This window comes from Styela clava, chromosome 5 (genome assembly GCF_964204865.1).
Source record: "Styela clava chromosome 5, kaStyClav1.hap1.2, whole genome shotgun sequence".
Taxonomy (NCBI): domain Eukaryota; kingdom Metazoa; phylum Chordata; class Ascidiacea; order Stolidobranchia; family Styelidae; genus Styela; species Styela clava.
Window position 1 is genome coordinate 2,565,052 of NC_135254.1, and position 17,586 is coordinate 2,582,637.

The 17,586-nt window shown below is 40.6% G+C and overlaps 23 non-coding genes across 23 annotated transcripts; all 23 read right to left on the reverse strand.

Annotated features, from left to right (window-relative positions):
• Positions 1–6: 6 nt before the first annotated feature.
• LOC144423953 (U1 spliceosomal RNA) lies at positions 7–169 on the reverse strand. Its single transcript, XR_013476319.1, has one exon. It is a non-coding gene; the product is annotated as a U1 spliceosomal RNA (small nuclear RNA).
• Positions 170–757: 588 nt separating this feature from the next.
• On the reverse strand, positions 758–920 carry LOC144423954 (U1 spliceosomal RNA). Its single transcript, XR_013476320.1, has one exon. It is a non-coding gene; the product is annotated as a U1 spliceosomal RNA (small nuclear RNA).
• A 600-nt stretch (positions 921–1,520) lies between these two features.
• On the reverse strand, positions 1,521–1,683 carry LOC144423153 (U1 spliceosomal RNA). Its single transcript, XR_013475647.1, has one exon. It is a non-coding gene; the product is annotated as a U1 spliceosomal RNA (small nuclear RNA).
• A 571-nt stretch (positions 1,684–2,254) lies between these two features.
• Positions 2,255–2,417, reverse strand: LOC144423956 (U1 spliceosomal RNA). The gene has a single exon (XR_013476322.1). It is a non-coding gene; the product is annotated as a U1 spliceosomal RNA (small nuclear RNA).
• Positions 2,418–3,005: 588 nt separating this feature from the next.
• Positions 3,006–3,168, reverse strand: LOC144423957 (U1 spliceosomal RNA). Its single transcript, XR_013476323.1, has one exon. It is a non-coding gene; the product is annotated as a U1 spliceosomal RNA (small nuclear RNA).
• Positions 3,169–3,768: 600 nt separating this feature from the next.
• On the reverse strand, positions 3,769–3,931 carry LOC144423958 (U1 spliceosomal RNA). The gene has a single exon (XR_013476324.1). It is a non-coding gene; the product is annotated as a U1 spliceosomal RNA (small nuclear RNA).
• Positions 3,932–4,505: 574 nt separating this feature from the next.
• Positions 4,506–4,668, reverse strand: LOC144423204 (U1 spliceosomal RNA). Its single transcript, XR_013475698.1, has one exon. It is a non-coding gene; the product is annotated as a U1 spliceosomal RNA (small nuclear RNA).
• A 600-nt stretch (positions 4,669–5,268) lies between these two features.
• Positions 5,269–5,431, reverse strand: LOC144423154 (U1 spliceosomal RNA). The gene has a single exon (XR_013475648.1). It is a non-coding gene; the product is annotated as a U1 spliceosomal RNA (small nuclear RNA).
• A 569-nt stretch (positions 5,432–6,000) lies between these two features.
• LOC144423839 (U1 spliceosomal RNA) lies at positions 6,001–6,163 on the reverse strand. Its single transcript, XR_013476204.1, has one exon. It is a non-coding gene; the product is annotated as a U1 spliceosomal RNA (small nuclear RNA).
• Positions 6,164–6,763: 600 nt separating this feature from the next.
• On the reverse strand, positions 6,764–6,926 carry LOC144423959 (U1 spliceosomal RNA). Its single transcript, XR_013476325.1, has one exon. It is a non-coding gene; the product is annotated as a U1 spliceosomal RNA (small nuclear RNA).
• Positions 6,927–7,513: 587 nt separating this feature from the next.
• On the reverse strand, positions 7,514–7,676 carry LOC144423960 (U1 spliceosomal RNA). The gene has a single exon (XR_013476326.1). It is a non-coding gene; the product is annotated as a U1 spliceosomal RNA (small nuclear RNA).
• Positions 7,677–8,275: 599 nt separating this feature from the next.
• On the reverse strand, positions 8,276–8,438 carry LOC144423961 (U1 spliceosomal RNA). The gene has a single exon (XR_013476327.1). It is a non-coding gene; the product is annotated as a U1 spliceosomal RNA (small nuclear RNA).
• Positions 8,439–9,026: 588 nt separating this feature from the next.
• On the reverse strand, positions 9,027–9,189 carry LOC144423095 (U1 spliceosomal RNA). The gene has a single exon (XR_013475590.1). It is a non-coding gene; the product is annotated as a U1 spliceosomal RNA (small nuclear RNA).
• Positions 9,190–10,041: 852 nt separating this feature from the next.
• LOC144423962 (U1 spliceosomal RNA) lies at positions 10,042–10,204 on the reverse strand. Its single transcript, XR_013476328.1, has one exon. It is a non-coding gene; the product is annotated as a U1 spliceosomal RNA (small nuclear RNA).
• Positions 10,205–10,792: 588 nt separating this feature from the next.
• LOC144424051 (U1 spliceosomal RNA) lies at positions 10,793–10,955 on the reverse strand. Its single transcript, XR_013476415.1, has one exon. It is a non-coding gene; the product is annotated as a U1 spliceosomal RNA (small nuclear RNA).
• Positions 10,956–11,543: 588 nt separating this feature from the next.
• On the reverse strand, positions 11,544–11,706 carry LOC144424052 (U1 spliceosomal RNA). The gene has a single exon (XR_013476416.1). It is a non-coding gene; the product is annotated as a U1 spliceosomal RNA (small nuclear RNA).
• A 588-nt stretch (positions 11,707–12,294) lies between these two features.
• LOC144424053 (U1 spliceosomal RNA) lies at positions 12,295–12,457 on the reverse strand. Its single transcript, XR_013476417.1, has one exon. It is a non-coding gene; the product is annotated as a U1 spliceosomal RNA (small nuclear RNA).
• A 588-nt stretch (positions 12,458–13,045) lies between these two features.
• On the reverse strand, positions 13,046–13,208 carry LOC144424054 (U1 spliceosomal RNA). Its single transcript, XR_013476418.1, has one exon. It is a non-coding gene; the product is annotated as a U1 spliceosomal RNA (small nuclear RNA).
• A 588-nt stretch (positions 13,209–13,796) lies between these two features.
• LOC144424055 (U1 spliceosomal RNA) lies at positions 13,797–13,959 on the reverse strand. Its single transcript, XR_013476419.1, has one exon. It is a non-coding gene; the product is annotated as a U1 spliceosomal RNA (small nuclear RNA).
• Positions 13,960–14,559: 600 nt separating this feature from the next.
• On the reverse strand, positions 14,560–14,722 carry LOC144423963 (U1 spliceosomal RNA). The gene has a single exon (XR_013476329.1). It is a non-coding gene; the product is annotated as a U1 spliceosomal RNA (small nuclear RNA).
• A 677-nt stretch (positions 14,723–15,399) lies between these two features.
• LOC144424057 (U1 spliceosomal RNA) lies at positions 15,400–15,562 on the reverse strand. The gene has a single exon (XR_013476421.1). It is a non-coding gene; the product is annotated as a U1 spliceosomal RNA (small nuclear RNA).
• A 595-nt stretch (positions 15,563–16,157) lies between these two features.
• Positions 16,158–16,321, reverse strand: LOC144424089 (U1 spliceosomal RNA). The gene has a single exon (XR_013476453.1). It is a non-coding gene; the product is annotated as a U1 spliceosomal RNA (small nuclear RNA).
• A 588-nt stretch (positions 16,322–16,909) lies between these two features.
• Positions 16,910–17,072, reverse strand: LOC144424058 (U1 spliceosomal RNA). The gene has a single exon (XR_013476422.1). It is a non-coding gene; the product is annotated as a U1 spliceosomal RNA (small nuclear RNA).
• Positions 17,073–17,586: the final 514 nt, after the last annotated feature.

A 17,586-nucleotide genomic window follows, 5' to 3' on the forward strand; every position in this document is an offset into this window, starting at 1 on the left:
ATATAAAAGGGATAGCGCGAACGCAGTCCCCACTAGCAGAAATTACACGACCGAGTTATCCACATTTGGGATAATCGCTAGGGTCAATTTAGTCTGGGTGCAATGACTAAACCTCGCCTAGGCAGAACCGCCTTTGTGATCGCGGTTGACTGCCTCGTCAGGTAAGTATGATTTGTGACGATTGGTTACGCATCATGAATGAATGTTCTATGCTAAGTGTTGAGAATAACTTCTCAACATTAAAAACGATATGTGCAAAAGTTGCAATTTTAATTGATTCGTCTGTGGGTAACGTGGAATACGATTCATTGCGTTCACTCTTTTATGTGATACATCGCGAGTTCTTTGCCATCCGATGGCAGAGTGAAGTTGAACAACTTTACAAAAAATAGCAAGGACCAGGGGGTGGAATATTAAACTATAAACAATGAGCCGCAGCTACGATAAGTACCTTAAACAGGGAATAATGATATTTCCGAATCTTGGCGCTCATTCTATTGCTCAATCAATGGCAACACAATCTGAATGTGAAACTGCAAACAAGGAATCAATCTAGAGACGGTTGGATAAAGGGATAACTTGGATAATGGCAAGGCATGTCATGGACTAATATCAATAAATGGATTGTAAGATTGGTCATGAGAAAGATAACACACCCAAACGAGGATCAATACGGCCACAACTAATGAAAGCAACGTGGCCGCTCATTGACTTAACTCGTAAGCCAACAAGATATTGGTAGTGAGCAAATATATAAAAGGGATAGCGCGAACGCAGTCCCCACTAGCAGAAATTACACGACCGAGTTATCCACATTTGGGATAATCGCTAGGGTCAATTTAGTCTGGGTGCAATGACTAAACCTCGCCTAGGCAGAACCGCCTTTGTGATCGCGGTTGACTGCCTCGTCAGGTAAGTATGATTTGTGACGATTGGTTACGCATCATGTATGAATGTTCTATGCTAAGTGTTGAGAAGAACTTCTCAACATTAAAAACGATATGTGCAAAAGTTGCAATTTTAATTGATTCGTCTGTGGGTAACGTACAATACGATTCATTGCGTTCACTCTTTTATGTGATACATCGCGAGTTCTTTGCCATCCGATGGCAGAGTGAAGTTGAACAACTTTACAAAAAATAGCAAGGACCAGGGGGTGGAATATTAAACTATAAACAAAGAGCCGCAGCTACGATACGTACCTTAAACAGGGAATAATGATATTTCCGAATCTTGGCGCTCATTCTATTGCTCAATCAATGGCAACACAATCTGAATGTGAAACTGCAAACAAGGAATCAATCTAGAGACGGTTGGATAAAGGGCTAACTTGGATAATGGCAAGGCATGTCATGGACTAATATCAATAAATAAATTAATAAATGGATTGTAAGATTGGTCATGAGAAATTTAACACACCCAAACGAGGATCAATACGGCCACAACTAATGAAAGCAACGTGGCCGCTCATTGACTTAACTCGTAAGCCAACAAGATTTTGGTAGTGAGCAAATATATAAAAGGGATAGCGCGAACGCAGTCCCCACTAGCAGAAATTACACGACTGAGTTATCCACATTTGGGATAATCGCTAGGGTCAATTTAGTCTGGGTGCAATGACTAAACCTCGCCTAGGCAGAACCGCCTTTGTGATCGCGGTTGACTGCCTCGTCAGGTAAGTATGATTTGTGACGATTGGTTACGCATCATGAATGAATGTTCTATGCTAAGTGTTGAGAAGAACTTCTCAACATTAAAAACGATATGTGCAAAAGTTGCAATTTTAATTGATTCGTCTGTGGGTAACGTGGAATACGATTCATTGCGTTCACTCTTTTATGTGATACATCGCGAGTTCTTTGCCATCCGAACAACTTTACAAAAAATAGCAAGGACCAGGGGGTGGTATATTAAACTATAAACAATGAGCCGCAGCTACGATACGTACCTTAAACATGGAATAATGATATTTCCGAATCTTGGCGCTCATTCTATTGCTCAATCAATGGCAACACAATCTGAATGTGAAACTGCAAACAAGGAATCAATCTAGAGACTGTTGGATAAAGGGATAACTTGGATAATGGCAAGGCATGTCATGGACTAATATCAATAAATGGATTGTAAGATTGGTCATGAGAAAGATAACACACCCAAACGAGGATCAATACGGCCACAACTAATGAAAGCAACGTGGCCGCTCATTGACTTAACTCGTAAGCCAACAAGATATTGGTAGTGAGCAAATATATAAAAGGGATAGCGCGAACGCAGTCCCCACTAGCAGAAATTACACGACCGAGTTATCCACATTTGGGATAATCGCTAGGGTCAATTTAGTCTGGGTGCAATGACTAAACCTCGCCTAGGCAGAACCGCCTTTGTGATCGCGGTTGACTGCCTCGTCAGGTAAGTATGATTTGTGACGATTGGTTACGTATCATGAATGAATGTTCTATGCTAAGTGTTGAGAATAACTTCTCAACATTAAAAACGATATGTGCAAAAGTTGCAATTTTAATTGATTCGTCTGTGGGTAACGTGGAATACGATTCATTGCGTTCACTCTTTTATGTGATACATCGCGAGTTCTTTGCCATCCGATGGCAGAGTGAAGTTGAACAACTTTACAAAAAATAGCAAGGACCAGGGGGTGGAATATTAAACTATAAACAATGAGCCGCAGCTACGATAAGTACCTTAAACAGGGAATAATGATATTTCCGAATCTTGGCGCTCATTCTATTGCTCAATCAATGGCAACACAATCTGAATGTGAAACTGCAAACAAGGAATCAATCTAGAGACGGTTGGATAAAGGGATAACTTGGATAATGGCAAGGCATGTCATGGACTAATATCAATAAATGGATTGGAAGATTGGTCATGAGAAAGATAACACACCCAAACGAGGATCAATACGGCCACAACTAATGAAAGCAACGTGGCCGCTCATTGACTTAACTCGTAAGCCAACAAGATATTGGTAGTGAGCAAATATATAAAAGGGATAGCGCGAACGCAGTCCCCACTAGCAGAAATTACACGACCGAGTTATCCACATTTGGGATAATCGCTAGGGTCAATTTAGTCTGGGTGCAATGACTAAACCTCGCCTAGGCAGAACCGCCTTTGTGATCGCGGTTGACTGCCTCGTCAGGTAAGTATGATTTGTGACGATTGGTTACGCATCATGTATGAATGTTCTATGCTAAGTGTTGAGAAGAACTTCTCAACATTAAAAACGATATGTGCAAAAGTTGCAATTTTAATTGATTCGTCTGTGGGTAACGTACAATACGATTCATTGCGTTCACTCTTTTATGTGATACATCGCGAGTTCTTTGCCATCCGATGGCAGAGTGAAGTTGAACAACTTTACAAAAAATAGCAAGGACCAGGGGGTGGAATATTAAACTATAAACAAAGAGCCGCAGCTACGATACGTACCTTAAACAGGGAATAATGATATTTCCGAATCTTGGCGCTCATTCTATTGCTCAATCAATGGCAACACAATCTGAATGTGAAACTGCAAACAAGGAATCAATCTAGAGACGGTTGGATAAAGGGCTAACTTGGATAATGGCAAGGCATGTCATGGACTAATATCAATAAATAAATTAATAAATGGATTGTAAGATTGGTCATGAGAAATTTAACACACCCAAACGAGGATCAATACGGCCACAACTAATGAAAGCAACGTGGCCGCTCATTGACTTAACTCGTAAGCCAACAAGATATTGGTAGTGAGCAAATATATAAAAGGGATAGCGCGAACGCAGTCCCCACTAGCAGAAATTACACGACCGAGTTATCCACATTTGGGATAATCGCTAGGGTCAATTTAGTCTGGGTGCAATGACTAAACCTCGCCTAGGCAGAACCGCCTTTGTGATCGCGGTTGACTGCCTCGTCAGGTAAGTATGATTTGTGACGATTGGTTACGCATCATGAATGAATGTTCTATGCTAAACGATATGAACGATAAACGATATGTGCAAAAGTTGCAATTTTAATTGATTCGTCTGTGGGTAACGTGGAATACGATTCATTGCGTTCACTCTTTTATGTGATACATCGCGAGTTCTTTGCCATCCGATGGCAGAGTGAAGTTGAACAACTTTACAAAAAATAGCAGGACCAGGGGGTGGAATATTAAACTATAAACAAAGAGCCGCAGTTACGATACGTACCTTAAACAGGGAATAATGATATTTCCGAATCTTGGCGCTCATTCTATTGCTCAATCAATGGCAACACAATCTGAATGTGATACTGCAAACAAGGAATCAATCTAGAGACGGTTGGATAAAGGGATAACTTGGATAATGGCAAGGCATGTCATGGACTAATATCAATAAATGGATTGTAAGATTGGTCATGAGAAAGATAACACACCCAAACGAGGATCAATACGGCCACAACTAATGAAAGCAACGTGGCCGCTCATTGACTTAACTCGTAAGCCAACAAGATATTGGTAGTGAGCAAATATATAAAAGGGATATCGCGAACGCAGTCCCCACTAGCAGAAATTACACGACCGAGTTATCCACATTTGGGATAATCGCTAGGGTCAATTTAGTCTGGGTGCAATGACTAAACCTCGCCTAGGCAGAACCGCCTTTGTGATCGCGGTTGACTGCCTCGTCAGGTAAGTATGATTTGTGACGATTGGTTACGCATCATGTATGAATGTTCTATGCTAAGTGTTGAGAAGAACTTCTCAACATTAAAAACGATATGTGCAAAAGTTGCAATTTTAATTGATTCGTCTGTGGGTAACGTACAATACGATTCATTGCGTTCACTCTTTTATGTGATACATCGCGAGTTCTTTGCCATCCGATGGCAGAGTGAAGTTGAACAACTTTACAAAAAATAGCAAGGACCAGGGGGTGGAATATTAAACTATAAACAAAGAGCCGCAGCTACGATACGTACCTTAAACAGGGAATAATGATATTTCCGAATCTTGGCGCTCATTCTATTGCTCAATCAATGGCAACACAATCTGAATGTGAAACTGCAAACAAGGAATCAATCTAGAGACGGTTGGATAAAGGGCTAACTTGGATAATGGCAAGGCATGTCATGGACTAATATCAATAAATAAATTAATAAATGGATTGTAAGATTGGTCATGAGAAATTTAACACACCCAAACGAGGATCAATACGGCCACAACTAATGAAAGCAACGTGGCCGCTCATTGACTTAACTCGTAAGCCAACAAGATTTTGGTAGTGAGCAAATATATAAAAGGGATAGCGCGAACGCAGTCCCCACTAGCAGAAATTACACGACTGAGTTATCCACATTTGGGATAATCGCTAGGGTCAATTTAGTCTGGGTGCAATGACTAAACCTCGCCTAGGCAGAACCGCCTTTGTGATCGCGGTTGACTGCCTCGTCAGGTAAGTATGATATCATGAATGAATGTTCTATGCTAAGTGTTGAGAAGAACTTCTCAACATTAAAAACGATATGTGCAAAAGTTGCAATTTTAATTGATTCGTCTGTGGGTAACGTGGAATACGATTCATTGCGTTCACTCTTTTATGTGATACATCGCGAGTTCTTTGCCATCCGATGGCAGAGTGAAGTTGAACAACTTCACAAAAAATAGCAAGGACCAGGGGGTGGTATATTAAACTATAAACAATGAGCCGCAGCTACGATACGTACCTTAAACATGGAATAATGATATTTCCGAATCTTGGCGCTCATTCTATTGCTCAATCAATGGCAACACAATCTGAATGTGAAACTGCAAACAAGGAATCAATCTAGAGACGGTTGGATAAAGGGATAACTTGGATAATGGCAAGGCATGTCATGGACTAATATCAATAAATGGATTGTAAGATTGGTCATGAGAAAGATAACACACCCAAACGAGGATCAATACGGCCACAACTAATGAAAGCAACGTGGCCGCTCATTGACTTAACTCGTAAGCCAACAAGATATTGGTAGTGAGCAAATATATAAAAGGGAAAGCGCGAACGCAGTCCCCACTAGCAGAAATTACACGACCGAGTTATCCACATTTGGGATAATCGCTAGGGTCAATTTAGTCTGGGTGCAATGACTAAACCTCGCCTAGGCAGAACCGCCTTTGTGATCGCGGTTGACTGCCTCGTCAGGTAAGTATGATTTGTGACGATTGGTTACGCATCATGTATGAATGTTCTATGCTAAGTGTTGAGAAGAACTTCTCAACATTAAAAACGATATGTGCAAAAGTTGCAATTTTATTTGATTCGTCTGTGGGTAACGTACAATACGATTCATTGCGTTCACTCTTTTATGTGATACATCGCGAGTTCTTTGCCATCCGATGGCAGAGTGAAGTTGAACAACTTTACAAAAATTAGCAAGGACCAGGGGGTGGAATATTAAACTATAAACAAAGAGCCGCAGCTACGATACGTACCTTAAACAGGGAATAATGATATTTCCGAATCTTGGCGCTCATTCTATTGCTCAATCAATGGCAACACAATCTGAATGTGAAACTGCAAACAAGGAATCAATCTAGAGACGGTTGGATAAAGGGCTAACTTGGATAATGGCAAGGCATGTCATGGACTAATATCAATAAATAAATTAATAAATGGATTGTAAGATTGGTCATGAGAAATTTAACACACCCAAACGAGGATCAATACGGCCACAACTAATGAAAGCAACGTGGCCGCTCATTGACTTAACTCGTAAGCCAACAAGATATTGGTAGTGAGCAAATATATAAAAGGGATAGCGCGAACGCAGTCCCCACTAGCAGAAATTACACGACCGAGTTATCCACATTTGGGATAATCGCTAGGGTCAATTTAGTCTGGGTGCAATGACTAAACCTCGCCTAGGCAGAACCGCCTTTGTGATCGCGGTTGACTGCCTCGTCAGGTAAGTATGATTTGTGACGATTGGTTACGCATCATGAATGAATGTTCTATGCTAAGTGTTGAGAATAACTTCTCAACATTAAAAACGATATGTGCAAAAGTTGCAATTTTAATTGATTCGTCTGTGGGTAACGTGGAATACGATTCATTGCGTTCACTCTTTTATGTGATACATCGCGAGTTCTTTGCCATCCGACGGCAGAGTGAAGTTGAACAACTTTACAAAAAATAGCAGGACCAGGGGGTGGAATATTAAACTATAAACAAAGAGCCGCAGCTACGATACGTACCTTAAACAGGGAATAATGATATTTCCGAATCTTGGCGCTCATTCTATTGCTCAATCAATGGCAACACAATCTGAATGTGAAACTGCAAACAAGGAATCAATCTAGAGACGGTTGGATAAAGGGATAACTTGGATAATGGCAAGGCATGTCATGGACTAATATCAATAAATGGATTGTAAGATTGGTCATGAGAAAGATAACACACCCAAACGAGGATCAATACGGCCACAACTAATGAAAGCAACGTGGCCGCTCATTGACTTAACTCGTAAGCCAACAAGATATTGGTAGTGAGCAAATATATAAAAGGGATAGCGCGAACGCAGTCCCCACTAGCAGAAATTACACGACCGAGTTATCCACATTTGGGATAATCGCTAGGGTCAATTTAGTCTGGGTGCAATGACTAAACCTCGCCTAGGCAGAACCGCCTTTGTGATCGCGGTTGACTGCCTCGTCAGGTAAGTATGATTTGTGACGATTGGTTACGCATCATGAATGAATGTTCTATGCTAAGTGTTGAGAAGAACTTCTCAACATTAAAAACGATATGTGCAAAAGTTGCAATTTTAATTGATTCGTCTGTGGGTAACGTGGAATACGATTCATTGCGTTCACTCTTTTATGTGATACATCGCGAGTTCTTTGCCATCCGACGGCAGAGTGAAGTTGAACAACTTTACAAAAAATAGCAGGACCAGGGGGTGGAATATTAAACTATAAACAAAGAGCCGCAGCTACGATACGTACCTTAAACAGGGAATAATGATATTTCCGAATCTTGGCGCTCATTCTATTGCTCAATCAATGGCAACACAATCTGAATGTGAAACTGCAAACAAGGAATCAATCTAGAGACGGTTGGATAAAGGGCTAACTTGGATAATGGCAAGGCATGTCATGGACTAATATCAATAAATAAATTAATAAATGGATTGTAAGATTGGTCATGAGAAATTTAACACACCCAAACGAGGATCAATACGGCCACAACTAATGAAAGCAACGTGGCCGCTCATTGACTTAACTCGTAAGCCAACAAGATATTGGTAGTGAGCAAATATATAAAAGGGATAGCGCGAACGCAGTCCCCACTAGCAGAAATTACACGACCGAGTTATCCACATTTGGGATAATCGCTAGGGTCAATTTAGTCTGGGTGCAATGACTAAACCTCGCCTAGGCAGAACCGCCTTTGTGATCGCGGTTGACTGCCTCGTCAGGTAAGTATGATTTGTGACGATTGGTTACGCATCATGAATGAATGTTCTATGCTAAGTGTTGAGAGGAACTTCTCAACATTAAAAACGACATGTGCAAAAGTTGCAATTTTAATTGATTCGTCTGTGGGTAACGTGGAATACGATTCATTGCGTTCACTCTTTTATGTGATACATCGCGAGTTCTTTGCCATCCGATGGCACAGTGAAGTTGAACAACTTTACAAAAAATAGCAAGGACCAGGGGGTGGAATATTAAACTATAAACAATGAGCCGCAGCTACGATAAGTACCTTAAACAGGGAATAATGATATTTCCGAATCTTGGCGCTCATTCTATTGCTCAATCAATGGCAACACAATCTGAATGTGAAACTGCAAACAAGGAATCAATCTAGAGACGGTTGGATAAAGGGATAACTTGGATAAGGGCAAGGCATGTCATGGACTAATATCAATAAATGGATTGTAAGATTGGTCATGAGAAAGATAACACACCCAAACGAGGATCAATACGGCCACAACTAATGAAAGCAACGTGGCCGCTCATTGACTTAACTCGTAAGCCAACAAGATATTGGTAGTGAGCAAATATATAAAAAGGATAGCGCGAACGCAGTCCCCACTAGCAGAAATTACACGACCGAGTTATCCACATTTGGGATAATCGCTAGGGTCAATTTAGTCTGGGTGCAATGACTAAACCTCGCCTAGGCAGAACCGCCTTTGTGATCGCGGCTGACTGCCTCGTCAGGTAAGTATGATTTGTGACGATTGGTTACGCATCATGTATGAATGTTCTATGCTAAGTGTTGAGAAGAACTTCTCAACATTAAAAACGATATGTGCAAAAGTTGCAATTTTAATTGATTCGTCTGTGGGTAACGTACAATACGATTCATTGCGTTCACTCTTTTATGTGATACATCGCGAGTTCTTTGCCATCCGATGGCAGAGTGAAGTTGAACAACTTTACAAAAAATAGCAAGGACCAGGGGGTGGAATATTAAACTATAAACAAAGAGCCGCAGCTACGATACGTACCTTAAACAGGGAATAATGATATTTCCGAATCTTGGCGCTCATTCTATTGCTCAATCAATGGCAACACAATCTGAATGTGAAACTGCAAACAAGGAATCAATCTAGAGACGGTTGAATAAAGGGCTAACTTGGATAATGGCAAGGCATGTCATGGACTAATATCAATAAATAAATTAATAAATGGATTGTAAGATTGGTCATGAGAAATTTAATATTAAACTATAAACAATGAGCCGCAGCTACGATACGTACCTTAAACAGGGAATAATGATATTTCCGAATCTTGGCGCTCATTCTATTGCTCAATCAATGGCAACACAATCTGAATGTGAAACTGCAAACAAGGAATCAATCTAGAGACGGTTGGATGAAGGGCTAACTTGGATAATGGCAAGGCATGTCATGGACTAATATCAATAAATAAATTAATAAATGGATTGTAAGATTGGTCATGAGAAATTTAACACACCCAAACGAGGATCAATACGGCCACAACTAATGAAAGCAACGTGGCCGCTCATTGACTTAACCCGTAAGCCAACAGGATATTGGTAGTGAGCAAATATATAAAAGGGATAGCGCGAACGCAGTCCCCACTAGCAGAAATTACACGACCGAGTTATCCACATTTGGGATAATCGCTAGGGTCAATTTAGTCTGGGTGCAATGACTAAACCTCGCCTAGGCAGAACCGCCTTTGTGATCGCGGTTGACTGCCTCGTCAGGTAAGTATGATTTGTGACGATTGGTTACGCATCATGAATGAATGTTCTATGCTAAGTGTTGAGAAGAACTTCTCAACATTAAAAACGATATGTGCAAAAGTTGCAATTTTAATTGATTCGTCTGTGGGTAACGTGGAATACGATTCATTGCGTTCACTCTTTTATGTGATACATCGCGAGTTCTTTGCCATCCGATGGCAGAGTGAAGTTGAACAACTTTACAAAAAATAGCAAGGACCAGGGGGTGGTATATTAAACTATAAACAATGAGCCGCAGCTACGATACGTACCTTAAACATGGAATAATGATATTTCCGAATCTTGGCGCTCATTCTATTGCTCAATCAATGGCAACACAATCTGAATGTGAAACTGTAAACAAGGAATCAATCTAGAGACGGTTGGATAAAGGGATAACTTGGATAATGGCAAGGCATGTCATGGACTAATATCAATAAATGGATTGTAAGATTGGTCATGAGAAAGATAACACACCTAAACGAGGATCAATACGGCCACAACTAATGAAAGCAACGTGGCCGCTCATTGACTTAACTCGTAAGCCAACAAGATATTGGTAGTGAGCAAATATATAAAAGGGATAGCGCGAACGCAGTCCCCACTAGCAGAAATTACACGACCGAGTTATCCACATTCGGGATAATCGCTAGGGTCAATTTAGTCTGGGTGCAATGACTAAACCTCGCCTAGGCAGAACCGCCTTTGTGATCGCGGTTGACTGCCTCGTCAGGTAAGTATGATTTGTGACGATTGGTTACGCATCATGAATGAATGTTCTATGCTAAGTGTTGAGAAGAACTTCTCAACATTAAAAACGATATGTGCAAAAGTTGCAATTTTAATTGATTCGTCTGTGGGTAACGTGGAATACGAGTCATTGCGTTCACTCTTTTATGTGATACATCGCGAGTTCTTTGCCATCCGATGGCAGAGTGAAGTTGAACAACTTTACAAAAAATAGCAAGGACCAGGGGGTGGTATATTAAACTATAAACAATGAGCCGCAGCTACGATACGTACCTTAAACATGGAATAATGATATTTCCGAATCTTGGCGCTCATTCTATTGCTCAATCAATGGCAACACAATCTGAATGTAAAACTGTAAACAAGGAATCAATCTAGAGACGGTTGGATAAAGGGATAACTTGGATAATGGCAAGGCATGTCATGGACTAATATCAATAAATGGATTGTAAGATTGGTCATGAGAAAGATAACACACCTAAACGAGGATCAATACGGCCACAACTAATGAAAGCAACGTGGCCGCTCATTGACTTAACTCGTAAGCCAACAAGATATTGGTAGTGAGCAAATATATAAAAGGGATAGCGCGAACGCAGTCCCCACTAGCAGAAATTACACGACCGAGTTATCCACATTCGGGATAATCGCTAGGGTCAATTTAGTCTGGGTGCAATGACTAAACCTCGCCTAGGCAGAACCGCCTTTGTGATCGCGGTTGACTGCCTCGTCAGGTAAGTATGATTTGTGACGATTGGTTACGCATCATGAATGAATGTTCTATGCTAAGTGTTGAGAAGAACTTCTCAACATTAAAAACGATATGTGCAAAAGTTGCAATTTTAATTGATTCGTCTGTGGGTAACGTGGAATACGATTCATTGCGTTCACTCTTTTATGTGATACATCGCGAGTTCTTTGCCATCCGATGGCAGAGTGAAGTTGAACAACTTTACAAAAAATAGCAAGGACCAGGGGGTGGTATATTAAACTATAAACAATGAGCCGCAGCTACGATACGTACCTTAAACATGGAATAATGATATTTCCGAATCTTGGCGCTCATTCTATTGCTCAATCAATGGCAACACAATCTGAATGTGAAACTGTAAACAAGGAATCAATCTAGAGACGGTTGGATAAAGGGATAACTTGGATAATGGCAAGGCATGTCATGGACTAATATCAATAAATGGATTGTAAGATTGGTCATGAGAAAGATAACACACCTAAACGAGGATCAATACGGCCACAACTAATGAAAGCAACGTGGCCGCTCATTGACTTAACTCGTAAGCCAACAAGATATTGGTAGTGAGCAAATATATAAAAGGGATAGCGCGAACGCAGTCCCCACTAGCAGAAATTACACGACCGAGTTATCCACATTCGGGATAATCGCTAGGGTCAATTTAGTCTGGGTGCAATGACTAAACCTCGCCTAGGCAGAACCGCCTTTGTGATCGCGGTTGACTGCCTCGTCAGGTAAGTATGATTTGTGACGATTGGTTACGCATCATGAATGAATGTTCTATGCTAAGTGTTGAGAAGAACTTCTCAACATTAAAAACGATATGTGCAAAAGTTGCAATTTTAATTGATTCGTCTGTGGGTAACGTGGAATACGAGTCATTGCGTTCACTCTTTTATGTGATACATCGCGAGTTCTTTGCCATCCGATGGCAGAGTGAAGTTGAACAACTTTACAAAAAATAGCAAGGACCAGGGGGTGGTATATTAAACTATAAACAATGAGCCGCAGCTACGATACGTACCTTAAACATGGAATAATGATATTTCCGAATCTTGGCGCTCATTCTATTGCTCAATCAATGGCAACACAATCTGAATGTAAAACTGTAAACAAGGAATCAATCTAGAGACGGTTGGATAAAGGGATAACTTGGATAATGGCAAGGCATGTCATGGACTAATATCAATAAATGGATTGTAAGATTGGTCATGAGAAAGATAACACACCTAAACGAGGATCAATACGGCCACAACTAATGAAAGCAACGTGGCCGCTCATTGACTTAACTCGTAAGCCAACAAGATATTGGTAGTGAGCAAATATATAAAAGGGATAGCGCGAACGCAGTCCCCACTAGCAGAAATTACACGACCGAGTTATCCACATTCGGGATAATCGCTAGGGTCAATTTAGTCTGGGTGCAATGACTAAACCTCGCCTAGGCAGAACCGCCTTTGTGATCGCGGTTGACTGCCTCGTCAGGTAAGTATGATTTGTGACGATTGGTTACGCATCATGAATGAATGTTCTATGCTAAGTGTTGAGAAGAACTTCTCAACATTAAAAACGATATGTGCAAAAGTTGCAATTTTAATTGATTCGTCTGTGGGTAACGTGGAATACGATTCATTGCGTTCACTCTTTTATGTGATACATCGCGAGTTCTTTGCCATCCGATGGCAGAGTGAAGTTGAACAACTTTACAAAAAATAGCAAGGACCAGGGGGTGGTATATTAAACTATAAACAATGAGCCGCAGCTACGATACGTACCTTAAACATGGAATAATGATATTTCCGAATCTTGGCGCTCATTCTATTGCTCAATCAATGGCAACACAATCTGAATGTGAAACTGTAAACAAGGAATCAATCTAGAGACGGTTGGATAAAGGGATAACTTGGATAATGGCAAGGCATGTCATGGACTAATATCAATAAATGGATTGTAAGATTGGTCATGAGAAAGATAACACACCTAAACGAGGATCAATACGGCCACAACTAATGAAAGCAACGTGGCCGCTCATTGACTTAACTCGTAAGCCAACAAGATATTGGTAGTGAGCAAATATATAAAAGGGATAGCGCGAACGCAGTCCCCACTAGCAGAAATTACACGACCGAGTTATCCACATTCGGGATAATCGCTAGGGTCAATTTAGTCTGGGTGCAATGACTAAACCTCGCCTAGGCAGAACCGCCTTTGTGATCGCGGTTGACTGCCTCGTCAGGTAAGTATGATTTGTGACGATTGGTTACGCATCATGAATGAATGTTCTATGCTAAGTGTTGAGAAGAACTTCTCAACATTAAAAACGATATGTGCAAAAGTTGCAATTTTAATTGATTCGTCTGTGGGTAACGTGGAATACGATTCATTGCGTTCACTCTTTTATGTGATACATCGCGAGTTCTTTGCCAGCCGATGGCAGAGTGAAGTTGAACAACTTTACAAAAAATAGCAAGGACCAGGGGATGGTATATTAAACTATAAACAATGAGCCGCAGCTACGATACGTACCTTAAACAGGGAATAATGATATTTCCGAATCTTGGCGCTCATTCTATTGCTCAATCAATGGCAACACAATCTGAATGTGAAACTGCAAACAAGGAATCAATCTAGAGACGGTTGGATAAAGGGCTAACTTGGATAATGGCAAGGCATGTCATGGACTAATATCAATAAATAAATTAATAAATGGATTGTAAGATTGGTCATGAGAAATTTAACACACCCAAACGAGGATCAATACGGCCACAACTAATGAAAGCAACGTGGCCGCTCATTGACTTAACCCGTAAGCCAACAGGATATTGGTAGTGAGCAAATATATAAAAGGGATAGCGCGAACGCAGTCCCCACTAGCAGAAATTACACGACCGAGTTATCCACATTTGGGATAATCGCTAGGGTCAATTTAGTCTGGGTGCAATGACTAAACCTCGCCTAGGCAGAACCGCCTTTGTGATCGCGGTTGACTGCCTCGTCAGGTAAGTATGATTTGTGACGATTGGTTACGCATCATGAATGAATGTTCTATGCTAAGTGTTGAGAAGAACTTCTCAACATTAAAAACGATATGTGCAAAAGTTGCAATTTTAATTGATTCGTCTGTGGGTAACGTGGAATACGATTCATTGCGTTCACTCTTTTATGTGATACATCGCGAGTTCTTTGCCATCCGATGGCAGAGTGAAGTTGAACAACTTTACAAAAAATAGCAAGGACCAGGGGGTGGTATATTAAACTATAAACAATGAGCCGCAGCTACGATACGTACCTTAAACATGGAATAATGATATTTCCGAATCTTGGCGCTCATTCTATTGCTCAATCAATGGCAACACAATCTGAATGTGAAACTGCAAACAAGGAATCAATCTAGAGACGGTTGGATAAAGGGATAACTTGGATAATGGCAAGGCATGTCATGGACTAATATCAATAAATGGATTGTAAGATTGGTCATGAGAAAGATAACACACCTAAACGAGGATCAATACGGCCACAACTAATGAAATGGACTAATATCAATAAATGGATTGTAAGATTGGTCATGAGAAAGATAACACACCTAAACGAGGATCAATACGGCCACAACTAATGAAAGCAACGTGGCCGCTCATTGACTTAACTCGTAAGCCAACAAGATATTGGTAGTGAGCAAATATATAAAAGGGATAGCGCGAACGCAGTCCCCACTAGCAGAAATTACACGACCGAGTTATCCACATTCGGGATAATCGCTAGGGTCAATTTAGTCTGGGTGCAATGACTAAACCTCGCCTAGGCAGAACCGCCTTTGTGATCGCGGTTGACTGCCTCGTCAGGTAAGTATGATTTGTGACGATTGGTTACGCATCATGAATGAATGTTCTATGCTAAGGAAGAAGTTCTCAACAATAAAAACGATTTGTGCAAAAGCTGCAATTTTAATTGATTCGTCTGTCAGTAACGTAGAATATGATTCATTGCGTTCAAATCTTTTATGTTGATACATCGCGAGTTCTTTGCCATCCGATGGCAGAATGAAGCTGAACAACTTTACAAGAAATAGCAAGAACCAGGGGTTGAAATATTAAACTATAAACAAAGAGCCACAGCTCCGATACGTACCTTAAACGGAGAATAATGATATTTCCGAATCTTGGCGCTCATTCTATTGCTCAATCAATGGCAACACAATCTGAATGTGAAACTGCAAACAAGGAATCAATCTAGAGACGGTTGGATAAAGGGCTAACTTGGATAATGGCAAGACATGTCATGGACTAATATCAATAAATAAATTAATAAATGGATTGTAAGATTGGTCATGAGAAATTTAACACACCCAAACGAGGATCAATACGGCCACAACTAATGAAAGCAACGTGGCCGCTCATTGACTTAACCCGTAAGCCAACAGGATATTGGTAGTGAGCAAATATATAAAAGGGATAGCGCGAACGCAGTCCCCTCTAGCAGAAATTACACGACCGAGTTATCCACATTTGGGATAATCGCTAGGGTCATTTTAGTCTGGGTGCAATGACTAAACCTCGCCTAGGCAGAACCGCCTTTGTGATCGCGGTTGACTGCCTCGTCAGGTAAGTATGATTTGTGACGATTGGTTACGCATCATGAATGAATGTTCTATGCTAAGTGTTGAGAAGAACTTCTCAACATTAAAAACGATATGTGCAAAAGTTGCAATTTTAATTGATTCGTCTGTGGGTAACGTGGAATACGATTCATTGCGTTCACTCTTTTATGTGATACATCGCGAGTTCTTTGCCATCCGATGGCAGAGTGAAGTTGAACAACTTTACAAAAAATAGCAAGGACCAGGGGGTGGTATATTAAACTATAAACAATGAGCCGCAGCTACGATACGTACCTTAAACATGGAATAATGATATTTCCGAATCTTGGCGCTCATTCTATTGCTCAATCAATGGCAACACAATCTGAATGTGAAACTGCAAACAAGGAATCAATCTAGAGACGGTTGGATAAAGGGATAACTTGGATAATGGCAAGGCATGTCATGGACTAATATCAATAAATGGATTGTAAGATTGGTCATGAGAAAGATAACACACCTAAACGAGGATCAATACGGCCACAACTAATGAAAGCAACGTGGCCGCTCATTGACTTAACTCGTAAGCCAACAAGATATTGGTAGTGAGCAAATATATAAAAGGGATAGCGCGAACGCAGTCCCCACTAGCAGAAATTACACGACCGAGTTATCCACATTCGGGATAATCGCTAGGGTCAATTTAGTCTGGGTGCAATGACTAAACCTCGCCTAGGCAGAACCGCCTTTGTGATCGCGGTTGACTGCCTCGTCAGGTAAGTATGATTTGTGACGATTGGTTACGCATCATGAATGAATGTTCTATGCTAAGTGTTGAGAAGAACTTCTCAACATTAAAAACGATATGTGCAAAAGTTGCAATTTTAATTGATTCGTCTGTGGGTAACGTGGAATACGATTCATTGCGTTCACTCTTTTATGTGATACATCGTGAGTTCTTTGCCATCCGATGGCAGAGTGAAGTTGAACAACTTTACAAAAAATAGCAGGACCAGGGGGTGGAATATTAAACTATAAACAAAGAGCCGCAGCTACGATACGTACCTTAAACAGGGAATAATGATATTTCCGAATCTTGGCGCTCATTCTATTGCTCAATCAATGGCAACACAATCTGAATGTGAAACTGCAAACAAAGAATCAATCTAGAGACGGTTGGATAAAGGGCTAACTTGGATAATGGCAAGGCATGTCATGGACTAATATCAATAAATAAATTAATAAATAGATTGTAAGATTGGTCATGAGAAATTTAACACACCCAAACGAGGATCAAT